This window comes from Typopeltis vanoorti, chromosome 12 (assembly GCF_054136105.1).
Source record: "Typopeltis vanoorti isolate ZY-2024b chromosome 12, IOZ_Tvanoo_1.0, whole genome shotgun sequence".
Lineage (NCBI taxonomy): Eukaryota > Metazoa > Arthropoda > Arachnida > Uropygi > Thelyphonidae > Typopeltis > Typopeltis vanoorti.
In genome coordinates, this window is record NC_143560.1 from 42,561,434 (window position 1) to 42,576,843 (window position 15,410).

Sequence of the window (15,410 nt, forward strand, 5' to 3'; positions counted from 1 at the left end):
CCATTGATGCCATCTGTCTCTCTTTTAATTAACTTCCTTATTTTGAATCCAACCCTTCTATTATATGAAAAATCTCTCCTCTGTCATACATTTTCAATAGTTTAAATGTGTCAATCACGTTGCCTCTTTATCTTCTAGAAATCCACCAAATGCTGTAGTTTGTATGTCCTCAGTCTGTCCTCATAATTAACATTGTAGAATCCTTATTAATAACTTAACACTTAATATTTAATGAATATTACATAACGCTTATGGATTAATATTTCTTGACACCCTTTATCCGATGCTAAAACTAGTGCATTAGCTAAAGGCCTTGATTTTGCCGTAGTACCTAAACGCATCCCTTATCTCGAATTTTTGCATAGCATCGAACGTAATCTGTCGGGAATTTATAGCTAAGATGCTAATAAACTACGATTTGAAGTTGCTGCCTCACTTTTTAAAAATTACTGCCGTGTAATTTATTGAGTGCTGAAATCCATGCACTAACTTCATTAAGAAAAAATAGTGAAATATCTATTTCAAAAGCTGATAAAGGAAAAGCTGTAGTGGTCATGGATAAGGCTGACTATGAGAGAAAAGTAACCTGCCTTTTACAAGATACTTCCACCTATCAAGAATTCAATCATAATCCTACAAATTCGCAAATTAAACAATTAAATAAGTTGCTTGATGAAGTTATCAGTTGGGATCAAAACACCGTGGATAAACTGCGCACTCATTTTGGAAGAACTCCTCATTTATATGGCCTCCCAAAAATCCATAAAGAAGGTTATCCGTTAAGACTCATCGTGAATTGTATTGACTCTGCCACTTATTGAATTGCTAAATTTTTGTCACGTTCATTAACTGCCCATATTGAACATTCCAGATCATTCATCAAAAATTCGACACGATTTCTTGAACAAATCAAGGATGTTCAAATCAAAGAGTTGTTAGTCAAATCTGACTTGTTAGTCAGTTTTGATATTATTTCACTCTTTACCAAATATTCCATTAGCTGACACTGTCAACTTACTATATGATGATTACCCTCCAGATATTGCAAAGATTTTTGAATTACATTCAGGATATTTCAGCTGGAAAAACAAGATCTACAAATAAGTTGAAGCTACTGCCATAGGTAGCCCTCTGTCTCCACCTTTGGCAAACTATTTTTTGAACCATCTGGAAGACACCTTGTTCTCATCCATTCATCCCCAACCCTCTCTTTGGTTTCGTTATGTCGATGATGTCCTTTGCTGTTTGGCCACATGCTGAAGAGGAACTTACCACATTCCTACAACAGATAAAGCCTTCACCCACACATTCAGTTCACCATGGAAAAAAAAAAGGCTGGCAGTTTACCATTCTTGGACATCCTCTTTACGTGCACATCCTTTGGTACTTTATCAACAAGTGTCTATTGAAAACGTACCTTTACTGGCAGATACATTCATCAAAAGTCTGCTCATCACACCTCTCAAAAAATCAGTGTTATCAAATCTTTAATTAATAGAGCACATAAAGTGTGCTCCTCTCCCTAAAGCTTACAACAAGAAATTTTCACTATAAAAAAGTTAATAGAATCTAATGGTTACAACCCTAATCAAATCCAACAGATAATTGACTCCTGTGTTCCAACATCTCAGGATTCTTCAACAGACTGCAGAGTTCCAATCCATTATATTTCAGGCATCTCAGAACCTATTGGCAGAATTTTGAAGAAGTATTATCTTATTCCCACATATTTTCCTATCAACAAATAATTTTTCACTCATTGCCATCTAGAAAAGACAAACTGGCACCCCTATCATTAGCTGGTGTTTACCAGATACCGTGTGAATGTAATTTAACATACTTTGGACAAACAGGCCATTCTGTGGAAAAAAATTGAAGGAACATCAGTATTATATCAAATTCATGAAACCTCATAAGTCTGGTCTAGCACAACATAGTATTGATACTAAACATAATATCCAGTGGGATAAAGCTTGTCTTCTCCACAGGTGCAAGTTTAAATATGAATGCCTTTTCAAAGAAAGTTGCAAAGCCCTTTTACATCAGCTGAATTTGAAAAATGACTCTCTCTCTCTCCCAAAAGTTTGGGAGATTCTTATCTTATGTAACCATCAATGAAATAGTTTTTAAGAATTATTTAATAATATTTTATTAATAGTAATTTTCTGACATGCGGCAACAATTTTAACTGGTAATCCATGGACTGTTCTTTACTTTGTATTCCATTCCTTTAACTTTTTGTTCTACACTGATGATGTACTGTTACTTTCAGTACGAAATATTTGTACCTTTAATTCATTAAAGTTTATTACTGTATGTTATGTACGTGTTAATTATTAATTTTAATTATGCCACAGGTACCTTTAAAGATTGTAGAATCCTGATAACATGTTGGTTATCCATCTTCATACCCTCTTCAAAGTTAAGTTATCCTCTCAAAATCCTCATGACCTGATCTGGGCATGGTAATCCAGATGGATTACTGTGCACTGTTAATCACCACTATTTTATCTCTACTGGTGAAAGTTCTTAGTACTGCAGGAATTCTCTGGGTTACTTCAACACCTTTGCGGTATGTGCCCTAAACCTGAAATTTTTATTGACATCATCCCAAGATCCCTTGCCTTTGTAAAAACAATCATAATTTAAAATTATGAATATTTTTACAAATTGTTTATGTTAGTATATTATTAGTTTTGGTTTCATAACATGTATGTCGGCACTTGTGATGTGCCCATTATTGATGTTATTTTGTCAAAATGAAATGTAAAGCATTTAAAAAAATTGATATATTTACTGGATCTGGATAGTCATGTTACTTTCAGAAATTTTATTGTAGTTTAAAATGATTAAGTGTTGTGATTTATAAAGGCATTCTCATTACGCTAACGGAGACATGTCAGCCATTATACATAACTTCTCGCTTGCCACTTTCATGAAGTGTGCATGCTCGCTGAGGTGTTTGATGCGTGATTGACAGCACACAGACCGTTTGGTATCGAGGTAACAAGGAAAACAAGCTAGAGGTAATGGAAGTTTAAGAACGTACAACAGAGGAATTTTGTTCTTATGAAGTTTATTTAGTTTTATGTGACAGTAGGAAGAATATTAACAGTAGATTCCAAAAAGGAATAGTAGAACTGTGAGCCTTTAAACTGGAGGAGTTGTGACTGTCAACAAGTATATAGTAAATAAAATAAGATATTACAGTCGACGTTCTAAAAGAGTGTTTGAGGAAACGCTGATTGGAAAGTTTTATCTATCTTAAGGACTCTAGATATATTTCTTATTTCTACTGGAAAGGGCGATGGAATTAGCTTAACTTAGATATGTTGTTTTTGAAGTAGTAGAAGAAACTTTTCTCTGGTTCAAAAATTAGTAAATAGTGCGTCAAACTGAACTGCAAGAGGTAAGAGTATTTATACTTCAGTGAGGAATAATATTGTATACTATATACAGGTTACAAGAAAGAATCCTATGGAAAAGAAGAAGAAAATGTTTATAATTTTGGAAAAGGCCCTAACAAAGAAACTGATTATGAACATTTTTGTTGTTGTGAAAACAAGGTGTTTAGTCTGGCAGACGTGATTAAGTATATGTTAAACAATCCAGTAATAGAATGAGTCAGGGAATGGGTGATTTTAGTATTTTTGGATAAGAAAATCTCTAAAATGGAGATATATTTTAGAAGGCCTTGGATCCAGATTTTGTAGTTATAATTTTATTTAAGGTGTATATATTGTTTTAGTTTTATTAAATGTTTATATTTTTTTGTATTTGGTCTTGAGTCAGTGATTTTCCAGATTCTAAAAGAAAATTTTCCAGTGTATAAGACGCTCCTATGTATAAGCCGCACCCAAGGAATTTAATACAATTTTCTGGAAAAAACTTCACAGGCTACTTTGACTGCATGTGTACGAATCATTTTTGTTGAAATGGCAATGCTATTTTGCCGATTTTCTTGCACCCATTTCAAAACTTAGGTCTCTTGTTCTGGCCACTTCGCAATTTTTCACGTTCCGCGCGCTTTTCATTATGCAAATTGTGCAAAATCTCCTTCTGACCACACCAAATTCTAATCATTTTTTCTGTAGGCGGAGGTCCAAAATGTCTTTCAGCTTCCCTATTCCCGTGTTCTTCTGCATATTTTACAACCTGCAATTTGTAACTTATAAGTATATGAATGCCGCCTGTTTTTTTCCATCACTAAAATCTATGGGGAAATATCAAATGAACACAAAATATCTCAACACGTCAACTCAATACTGATAAACATCGGTAACTGATTACTCGGATAAGATATTATGAAACTTGAATAGGGACTCCCCGTTCTTAGCCAGTGACATGCTAGAAGTCACGTGAAGGTCACGCATCAATTTGATTGCACCATTAACCGCCTACAAAGATCTTGGAACATAAAAGGGAGTGCGTATGACTTTGAAAAGAGGAAACAATCTTTACCTTCATTATATAAGATGCACCCCATTTTTAAGATGAATTTTTAAGGTAAAAAAGTGCATCTTATACACCGGAAAATACAATAAGTCATTGCACCAATCGGAATCGAGTCCTTGTGTATAACACTCGGAATAAAAAAAAAAAACATCTTAATAGATGGTTTTTTTTATTCGATTAATTGCCATAACAAATGGCAATTAATCTTCTCTTCTCAAAACACCTTCCTCACTTCTACTAGTACAGATCCCCCAATAGAATATGCTGCCTCCCAATGGTGGATCCCATATTTTTACTTTACATTTAGTTGAATTAAACTGATATCTTCATTCATTTGCCCATCTGTTCAGCTTATTTAAATCCTCCTTAAGAGCTACCACATTGCTAATAACTCTTCCAAGCTTCATGTAATTTGCAAATAACTGAATATCTTCCTCTCAACTCTATGACAATATCATTGACATAAAGGTTAAAAAGCAGAGGTCCCAGTACTGATCTCTGTGTAACCCCACTTCCTCTTCCCCACTTGATGCTTCCCCCACCACTTACACACTCCCTGATGTCTGTCAGGGCTAATGTCAATCCAACACTATCTTAATAACTAATCCCATGTGTTGCAACTTAAATATAAACTTACGTGGCACCTTAACAAATGCCTCAAAATTAAAAAAAAAAGGCTATATATATGTGTGTGTGTGTGTATAGGAAGATTGGTTTACTTAGTTGATATACATTTAAAAAAAAAAAATATATATATATATATATGCCTTTTCCTCATCAATTGCAATTGTAATTTTATTATAAAAGGCAAGCAAATTACTGAAACAAGAGTGCCCTTTAACAAATCTATTCTATATATATATATATATATATATATACTGACTATAACCGAGACTAGAATAACAATTAAATTTATTCAAAGTGCAACATGTTTCATCGGATTGTCTGGTTTCTTCAGGCGTGGGAACATAGAAAGCAAATAAACACTATAAGAAACATCGTATCACTATAAAAACGACTATTATAAAATTCAGTTAGCTTAGAACTTTAGCTACAGTCCGTGTTGAAGTTCTATTGTTAAGCAGCTGCGTGCATCTGATTTCATGAGTGTGCCAATATCGAATAGCAGAGCTGAAAGAGTCTGGTAGATTATAGCTAAGGTTATTATTTATGTGATGAGGGTCCATAACAATTTCCTTAGACTTGACTATGTGGTGCTCCACCTTATCACGGCATATATGAAGGTTTGAGGTTGTTGTTGTCCAGTTTATCTCATGTTGACGGCCTTCATCATTTATATTTACTGAAAACAGTACATGGCTTGACAGGGCACTTGCTCTAGTTCTTTTGTAGGCAATGTCCCTCTGGTGTTCTTCCAGATGTAGGATGGATTTTTCAGTTTGGCCATAGTTTGCTTCCCACAGTCACACGTGATTTTGTACACTCCTGGGAATTGTAGATGGTTTGTGAGCTTGTTTGTATTTGCTTAAAATTGATCTTAGTTTAGGAAGAGTATAGAAACAGGTTTTTATGTTGAACTTTCATAAAATTCTTCTTAGTATCGTGGAGAGCGAGCTGATGTATGGTAACGAGATATAACCTTTGGGATTATCTTGTGTTTCTGAGTTGTTTTGATGGTGGCGGTATAGATGCTTATTAATAGTTTTCGACGAGTAGCCATTACTTGTGAAGGTTCTTTGTAGATGTTGTAGTTCGTTTTTTAGCTCTTCATCATCTGACAGTATAGATCTGGCACGATGTGCTAGGGTTGAAATGATACCCACTTTCTGTGCAGGATAGTGATGTGAGGATGCATGCAGGTATCTATCTGTGTGTGTAGATTTTCTAAAGATTGAGATCTTAATAGAATCAGATGTCTTAGTAAGTCTTACGTCCAGGAAGGGAAGAGATCCATTTTCTTCAACCGCCATTGTTAATTTGATATCTTGGTGGAAGTTGTTTAAATGATTTAAAAAAGACTGAAGGTTATCGGTGCCATGTTCCCAGATAAGAAATACGTCATCTACAAATCTCAGCCAAATTTTTCGTTTAAGAGTAGCTGAGGAGATTGCCTTTTGTTTGAAATCTTCAAAAAAGATGTTAGCTAATATAGGAGACAGGGGGCTTCTTATTGCCAATCCCTTATTTTGTTTGTAGATTTTCTTCTCATATTGAAAGTAGCCGGAGTGAACGCAATGTGATAGCAAGGAAAACATCTTTTTTGAAATCTTGTTCTTTAAAATAATAAATTTTGAAAGTTTATTGTTCTTTAAAATATCAAGAACCTCTTGAGTTGGTACTTTGGACAAACAGGCCGTTCTGTGGAAAAAAGATTGAAGGAAAATCAGTATTATGTCGAATACATGAAACCTCATAAGTCTGGTCTAGCATAACTTGTAAAGAGAGCCACCACGTCAAAGCTCACCATGATATCTGAAGGCTGGAGTTTTAAATTTTTGATTTTCGAGACGAAATCTGTTGAGTTTTTTATGTATGAAGAAGAATTTCTTGTAAAACCTTTTAAAGATGAAGCCAGAAACTTAGATAAGCTGTAGGTAGGCGAGTCAATACTATCTACAATTGGTCTGAGTGGGCAGTTTTCCTTGCATATCTTTGGGAGACCATATAACCTTGGGATAAGTGGATGTAAAGAGCAAGTGGCAAGGCGTATGTTTTGTGGAAGTTCTACGGCTTTTGGTAAGAGGTTGTTTGTTTTGTTATGTATCTCCCTCATTGGATCTCTCTCAATTTCCAAGTATGTATCTGACTCTAATAACGCCAAGATTTTTTCATGGTAATCTGTTTTATTTAGCATCACAGTTGCGTTGCCCTTGTCAGCTTCAAACAAAGACATTGTATGATAACAATGTCTTTGTTATTCTCAAGAGTTTTTATGGCTAGCCTTTTGCCAAGGAAGATGTTGTCAGATGGAGGTCTTGCATTGGTAATCGCAAGTATTGCTTCCATGCGAAGTAAACTGGCATCTGTGGCAGGAAGTAGTGATACAGCTTTCTCCATCTTAGTTAAAAACATTTCCTTGGGAATGGTTTTAGGCACAAGGACAAAATTGAGACCTTTTTCAAGAATTTGTTCTTTGTTATGATTTAGAACATATGACGACTGGTTTATCACTAAATTTTTTAGTTCTTCCATTAAGATTATTAGGCGTTGGTTGTTCTTGTGTTTTCTTTAGCGAATTAAACTTTCTGATAAGCTTATGTTTGTTTAAGTTTTGAGATCTTAATGCCCGACGTGTACTTATTTCTTGAACATGATTCCATGACACGCAGTCTAAGGAGATTGCTAAATGGTTTTCTAAAGATGATTTTTGAGAAAAGAGAAGAATATATATATAATATATATATATAGGTCAAGAATATATGGTAATGAAAGAATATTCTTTCATTACCATTTTCTTGACCATACATTCTTTGCAATGTACTTGCATCTCCTCTCTATATTCTTACTATATATATATATATATATATATATATATATATATGACAGAATGATCATTGACTCAGTTAACATACATAGTTTTATGAAAAAAACTGAATGACTAGAACCGAGATTTAATTAGAAAGGTTTTAATATAAACACACTACTAGTTTCGGCCTGTAACAGCCTTCTTCAGGTGACATTATAAAAGAAAAAACACTAAACATTGAGGATTAAAAGACTATGAACAACATAGACAGTCTTTATACATAATTAGCATTAAAACGTTGTTTTAATGCTAATTATGTATAAAAAAAAAAAATATATATATAGTAAGAATAAACAAAAGATATGTACAATCCAAACTTCCAGATTAATAAATATGAAACTGTTTTGGAACTAGAGCATCTCCATTTTAAAGATTAATTATTCATATGCTGACTTCCTATTACTGAATTATTTTATAAATTAATGAATATTAACATAACTATCAATCTGAGTATCTCATTTTTCACAGCAAAATTTTACAGAGAAATTTTCTTTGGACTGAGTTCTACATAAGTTATTTTCTCAAAATGTAATTTTTTTTTTAACTTCAGTAGTAAGACTGCAGTAACTGAACACAAATATTGTATTACTTTAGTAATCTCAGATTAAGAAGTATAATCACAAATTCTCTTTGACCAGTGAAATTTTCTTGATGTTTTACAAATGGAATACAGCAGGAAAATTGGACTCTTCTTTATTTACATTAGTTTACAGTTCAAATTGTCTAACTCCTTCGATTTTCTGAATGACAATAATTAATTTATCATCGCATTTATGTCCTTGAGACAAAAGAAAAGTTTCCTTTTAGTGCTTTTTTCACAAATTGGAATAGAAGGGCTGTTGAGTTTCTCCTTTCTGGTAGTGTCCATTTAATTGCACTGTGTTAAGCTATACAATTCATCGTTTCCTAAAATTTCAATTTCAGAGTTGCCTGTTAACTTATTCCAGTCATAAAAAATTCCTGGTTGGCCAAGTGGTTAATGTATCTGCTCTCCAGCCAAGAGGCTGTGGGTTCAAATCCTGCTAAGGACATGGATGTTTGTGATTGTCCTTCCAACTTTTTGAGTCCATACACAAGAGGTTGGTTGATCGACCTATAGTACATTCGTACAATGTATTGGTGGTGGGTTGGGAAAGAAGGTACTTGTTCATATTTTGATTTGAAAGTCTGTATATTGTATTCCTTGGGACATGTATCGGGGGAAGACTGTTCCATAGTATAGCAGTTGCAGGGATGAAGGAGGAGGAGAAGAAATTTGTTCTGTGGGTTTCAAGGTGAAGGGATGTTGAGCAGCAGCTGCACGTGTTCCAACAAGCTTAGTACTAAGTAGGGGGGAATTATTGATGCTATTTCAGATGAACATTTTCCCGAAATATTTGTAGAATATACATAGTGCAGAGACCGATCATCTGTGTGAAAGTGAGGGAATGAGTTGGTAAGAGATGGGTCATTAATAAACCTGATTAATAAGTGCTCTCCTCTCTATTGAGTCAAACATTTTGAGGGAACTTTTGGGGGTCCCGTCCCATATGTGGGAGCAGTATTCAATGGTTGGGCAGATTTGTGATGTGTATAAGGTTAACAGCTGTTCAGGGGTGAAGTAACATCTTGAGCAAAAGAGAAATCCTAATTTTTTTAGAAGCTAAGGATTCAATGGTTGTGATGTGTTTTTGCCAGGAAAGGCTTGGTGTCAGGGTAATTCCAAGGAGAGAAATCTCAAGTTGTCTGGAAATTTGGGTATTGTCAAAAATAATACTGGGAGAAAATGATTTTTTTATGAGAGATAAGACAGTACTGGGTTTTATTATCATTGAAATCGACTAAGTTATCTGAACCCCTGATCCCTTGAGAATGACTTGGAGATAAGAATTGAAGGCAGTGGTGGTTGATGTTCTGTAGGTTGAAGTGAGTTGTGTGGAGTAAAATTTATCAAAAGAAAGGGAGGAGTGCAATGTACTGTCACCTGCAAAACTGTATTGGGTTGGAGGGCAACTGAAGTAGGTCATTGATATATAGTAGGAAGAGGGTTGGTGAGAGGACAGAACCTTGTGGAACCTTGGGATTAGTTGAATGGTGAGAGGAAAAGGAACCACCCACCACCATGCATAGTGTGTGTGTGTGTCCAGACAGAAACCTGGCAATCCAACTACAGAGGTCTTGAGATAGACCAAACAATGGCAGCTTGGTTAGTAAACCCTTGTGCCAGACCCGGTCAGATGCCTTGAAGATATCAAGTGCAACCGCTTGAGATTTGCCAGACTTCTCCATGGCATTTGTCCAGAGATGGGTGACATGTAAGCAGACATCCTGTTGATCGGCAACAATGGAATCCATACTGGCAGTTGTTTATTAGACAGGTACCTTCAAAGTAATGTAGGAATTGGGAATTGATTTTTCCATTACTTTAGACAGGACTGAGGTGAATGAGATGGGGTGGTAGCGCAGCAGTGACTTGTCGCGCTTCTTGGAAATGGATTGAATATAGGTCAATTTCCAAGCTGTGGGATAAATACCAGTGGAATAAGATAGTGTATATAGGCAACATTGGACAGTAGTCAGTTCTGGTGCACAAACCTTCAAAACAATTGGAGGAATGCCAATCAGCTCCAGGAGAATTTTTTGTGTCTAAATTGGATAGTATTTACGGATCTCTTTCTGGCAAAAGTGGGCATTGTATGTTGGGCATCTGGAATGGTTGGGAGGGACATTTGCCATTGTCAATTATGCATACATTGGAAGCAAAGTGTGAGTCCAGAAGATTGGCCTTTTCTGTAGGTGATGATGCAGTAGAGCCATCTGGGTATGATAGGGGGGGTGGGAGTAGTGTTGGGCAGAAGTCACAACCTATTGCTTTGGTAAGAAACCAAAAGGCTCACCTGCCTGTTTGGACAGGCTGCTAATTTCCTGCTTTTTGCTCTTTTGAACTCTGTTTTGGAAGCATAGATTATTTTTTTGTATTTATTTCGGGCTTGGGTATAACTCTAAAGGAGGATGAAGTTTTTGATTTGAGCTAGTTGTGTTATGTTTGTTTTTTATTTGAAAAGCCTTGGTGCATCTTTTGGAAAACTGGGGTTTAGTTAAGGAATGGCAAGTCAGAGTACTTTGGGGAGTATATGTTTCCATGCCAGTGAGGATTACTTTGGTTATAAGTTTGGTGCATAAGTTTGGAAGGTCGGAAGCAATAGTCCAACCATGGGAATGAGGCATAGAAGTTGCGGAGGCTGTCCCACTAGTTATGGTTCATTGTAGTTGGTGGATTGAGTGGTGGAGACAGAGAGTTGTAGAGTAGGTACCCTCTCTCAATGAATCTTTGGACTCCCTGGAATTGTCACATAATAATAAAGTTGCATATGAGCTTCCAAAACAAAATCCTCTGATCTCATTTTTAATTTTCTTCCTGTTCATCAGTTACTTGGATAGCGTTGCTCTCACAGTCCAGCTTGCTGCCTCTTCCGTGAGTCTGCTCACTGAAAATGTGTAAGATAACTATACAGCAAACAAGAAGTTAATAATTGCCACATTGTGAACATTGTCATTAGAAAAAAAAGAATGTCTTTATAACAGACAATTGTATTGCTGTCCATTTTAACAAATTCTGTGAACTGAATAAGTACCACTGAAATTATTATAGATAACAGCTATCTGGTAAGTGCAGTTTAATCTAAAACTTGATGTTATTGAAACATGAACATCAATCTCTAATTATGCGTATGGTGTGTTAACAGTTTGAAGTTGCGAGACCAAAACCAATTATAAGAATTCCAACTTGAAAAATACAGTTCTAAAAAAAAAGATTCATATTATTCATGATTATTTTACACTGCCACATCTATATAAGACTGACAAAGTAACACTCAGTTGAAAAGTCCTGATAATGGTTCTTTACATGTTAGAAATTTCAACACAGGATTTCCTGACCAGAGTTAAAAAGGTAATCCTGGAAAAGAAGAAAAAAAAACATATTTAAAGTTCCTAGCAACTAAGTCAGCATGTGCTTTGAGAGATTCAGAGAAAAGTACAAGAAAGCAAAACAGCATGTTTGGAACAAAAGTCACTGGAATGCTTCGATAAGAATATAGGAGATAAATACCAGAACGGTGGCAAAATGTTTTGGAAACTATTGAAAAAGCTTTGAAATAGAGGGAAGAATACTGTAAAAAAAAAAATCAGATGATAAAGATGACTTGAAAACTGAAGATAGAGATTTCCTAGCTGTCTGCAGTAATTACTTTGAAAGCTGCTTACTTGAAAGTGTTGCAAAATATTCAGGAGGGGAGGAGTATATATGAGTAATTGAGGTCAAAAAAGCCATTGACAACTTGAAATGCAGAAAGTGATGAAGTAATCAAATTACAATTAGAATACTGAAATATGGTAGCATGAAAGTGTTAAAGTGGCAGCATTTCATAATCAATCATAATCAGCAGTTTGAATTTAAAATGACCAGAATGACTCTCATAGTATCAGTTTATAAAAAGGGAAACAAAACTGAATGTGAGCATTATGGAGAATATTCTACAGTGTTCGATGCAAGATTTATGCAAGCATATTTAAGAAGTTGAGAAGAAAAACTTTGGAAAGAACTACCTGTGTTCAGGCCAAATAGGGATTGTCAGACTCAGACTTTCACTTTCAGACATATAGGTAAGCAATCATAGAAATATAACGGATAGAGCGGGAAAAGACATACGACAAGGTGCCAAGAAATAAGTCGATCAAAATGCTATGACCACCACTACCCTGAATGAAGAAATTCAAGAGCTGAAGGTGGTATAATTTGCTTGCCACAGGGAAGATTCTACAGGAGTGGAAAGAAATATGATAATCGCATTGCACAAGGATTGGTGACGAAGACTTTGAAAAAAAGTTGGTAAGAGTTCGAATACAGAAATAGGTTGACAGAGAATCTGTACCTTGCAATGAACAGCATGAGTTTACTAAGGAAAGGTCATGTTTGAGTAACGTGCTCACTTATAATAATGTTATTCAGTTAGACAAGGGTAATAGATAAACCTTTTATACCCTTGGACTTTGCTAAAGCACATGACAGGAATCAACATGGAAGGCTCTTGCATAAGTTGGTGGATATGGAATTGGGTTATAAACTACACTACTTGGAAAGAAGTCAATCAATGGACACCCTCAATGGCAAGATACATTGTGCCATGTAACGAGTCACGTGTTTCTAGCCAGTATAAATTGGAGAAATATCATTCTTACAAGTCGGTGCAACTGTGTCTGGGTGAAATGACCGAGAGAAAGGAACTGATGGAGTTTGAAAGAGGAGTTGTGATAGGATGCCATGTAGCAGGAATATCTTTTTGGCAAATTGTTGACAAATTGGGCCATCCCAGGTCAATAATCAGTGATACAAGGATTCAGAACACATGCAATTTACAGACAAAAAATGCTAGCTGTGGTGGTGGTTGTGGGCAGTAGATGGCGTTGATGTAGGTGATTGGTAGTAGAGGTTCTGTGTAGTAGTGGAGACGGAAAGTTGTACAGTTGGTGTCCTCCCGCGATGAGTCTTTGGACTCCTTGTAGGTGTCACGAATAATAATGATACCATACTCGGAAGCACAGGGAGTCAACTGCAAGTGCTACCCACAGTCAAGTACCTACCACACTCACCAAACGTGACCATAGAGTGTTATGAAGGATGATATGTAGAAACCACCATTTGTTGGCTGACACATTGAATGCAGAGTTCCAGGTATCGACTGGAACATGAATCTGCACAAAAATCTTCAGAACCAAGACTCACAACATGGGTTTCCATGGTAGGACTGCAATATGCAAACCACACATTACTCAAACCAACATGAAATTAGCAAAGAGTGTGTACAGTGGGTCGTGGAATCTTGGAAAGGTGTGTTATGTAACAACGAATCACACTACACTGCATCCTCTACCAAGCAGATGTATGGGTATCGGTGTGGCAAATGCCCAGTGAAAGTCTCTTACTGGAGTGTGTAATCCCATCTATGAAATTCAGAAGTGATGGTGTGGTGTATGCTCCTGTTTTTTTTCCTGGTTTGGCCTTGGATCTCTGTTTGTGGTGCCAAGAACATTGAACTTTGAGAGGTATCTCATGCTGTGCTTCCTACTTTGTGGCATTTCTACAGAACTGACCATTGTCTCTTTCAGCATAAGGCTACTGCTGTAACTGTGTGGTTCGTGGATATAAACGTCACCACACTTGACTAACCTCCACAGAGTCCTAATCTCAACCATATTAAACATCTGTGGGATGAACTGGAGCATCAAGTGAGTTCAAGGGACGTCTGCTCACAACAGTTTATGACCTGATTACATGCCTACAGTAAGAATGGATCAAAATTCCCATTAATCACTATTGTACACTTGTAGAAAGTATGTCCCTTAAGATTGCTGCAGTCATTTCAGCAATCCTCAGGAGGCAGATATCTTATAAAGAAGGTCCTACATCGTATTAAGGTGGACACTATGGCTGTTTGTTCCTCACATTTTGGTGTCCATCGACATCTTTCCAAGCAGTGTAGTTTGGACAAGAGGATGGCTGACTGACAGATATCAAAAAGTGCTATATGGAGGATGTGATTCTGCAAGATTTAAGGTGACCAGTAGTGTAACACTGGGATCAGTCCTTGATCCATTGTTTTTACATTAATGACAGTGGAAAATATTTAAGAGACATCCATCTGTTTGCTGAGGATACAATGGTAGGTAGGGTCATTAAGAATACAACTTACAAGATGGGATTGTTCACATGTAGTCATGCAAAAATGGGGCTGTCATTTCAATAATTAGTAAATTTAAAATTATACACTTTGATGTAATGAGATATACAATGGTGTGTATATTTGGCAGAATTATGTCAGAAACAACTGACCAGGTTGGAATCTTGTTAGTAGGTAGGAAGTTGAAGTTCAGGAACTATATAGGATTTCAAATACAACTCAGAGGATTATTGCTTTGAAATACAGTTAATGCTGAAAAGAATATTGACCTGTAAGGATAAGGGAGTCATTTCGCCTCTTTGATGCAAGACTTTGATACGCCCTCATTTCGGACTTTGGAATGAATATCAGGAGAGATTCGGAATTTGTTGATGGCAGACACTAGCAAACAAGAGAAAGACGGGTGGTACAATAATCCTACAAACTTCTGAAAGGATCATAAAGGATACAAGGAGATGGAATTTTTCATTTTATGGAGTGGGAGGAGATGACAAAACGGCATATATGGAAGTTGACAATTAATACGGTCAAGATGGAGGTGAGAGTAAGATTTTTCTCTCATAGAGTAGTGAGTGATGGGAATGGAGGTGGTGAGTGCAAGTAGTTTGTTTCATACAGCTGTCTGAAGCAAAAGTGTTGTCTGTATCCCTTGAAATGGATAAAATTGAGTATCGTGCAGTTATAAAATTCTTTGTAAAAGAGGGTTTAACGCCAAAAGAAATTCATTTGACGTTCATAAAAGTTTATGG

The 15,410-nt window shown here is 36.0% G+C and overlaps 1 protein-coding gene across 3 annotated transcripts in view; it reads left to right on the forward strand.

Annotated features, from left to right (window-relative positions):
• The window catches only part of Ssadh (succinic semialdehyde dehydrogenase), a 260,476-nt gene that overhangs the window by 159,320 nt on the left and 85,746 nt on the right, over positions 1-15,410 (forward strand). The window lies entirely within an intron of this gene.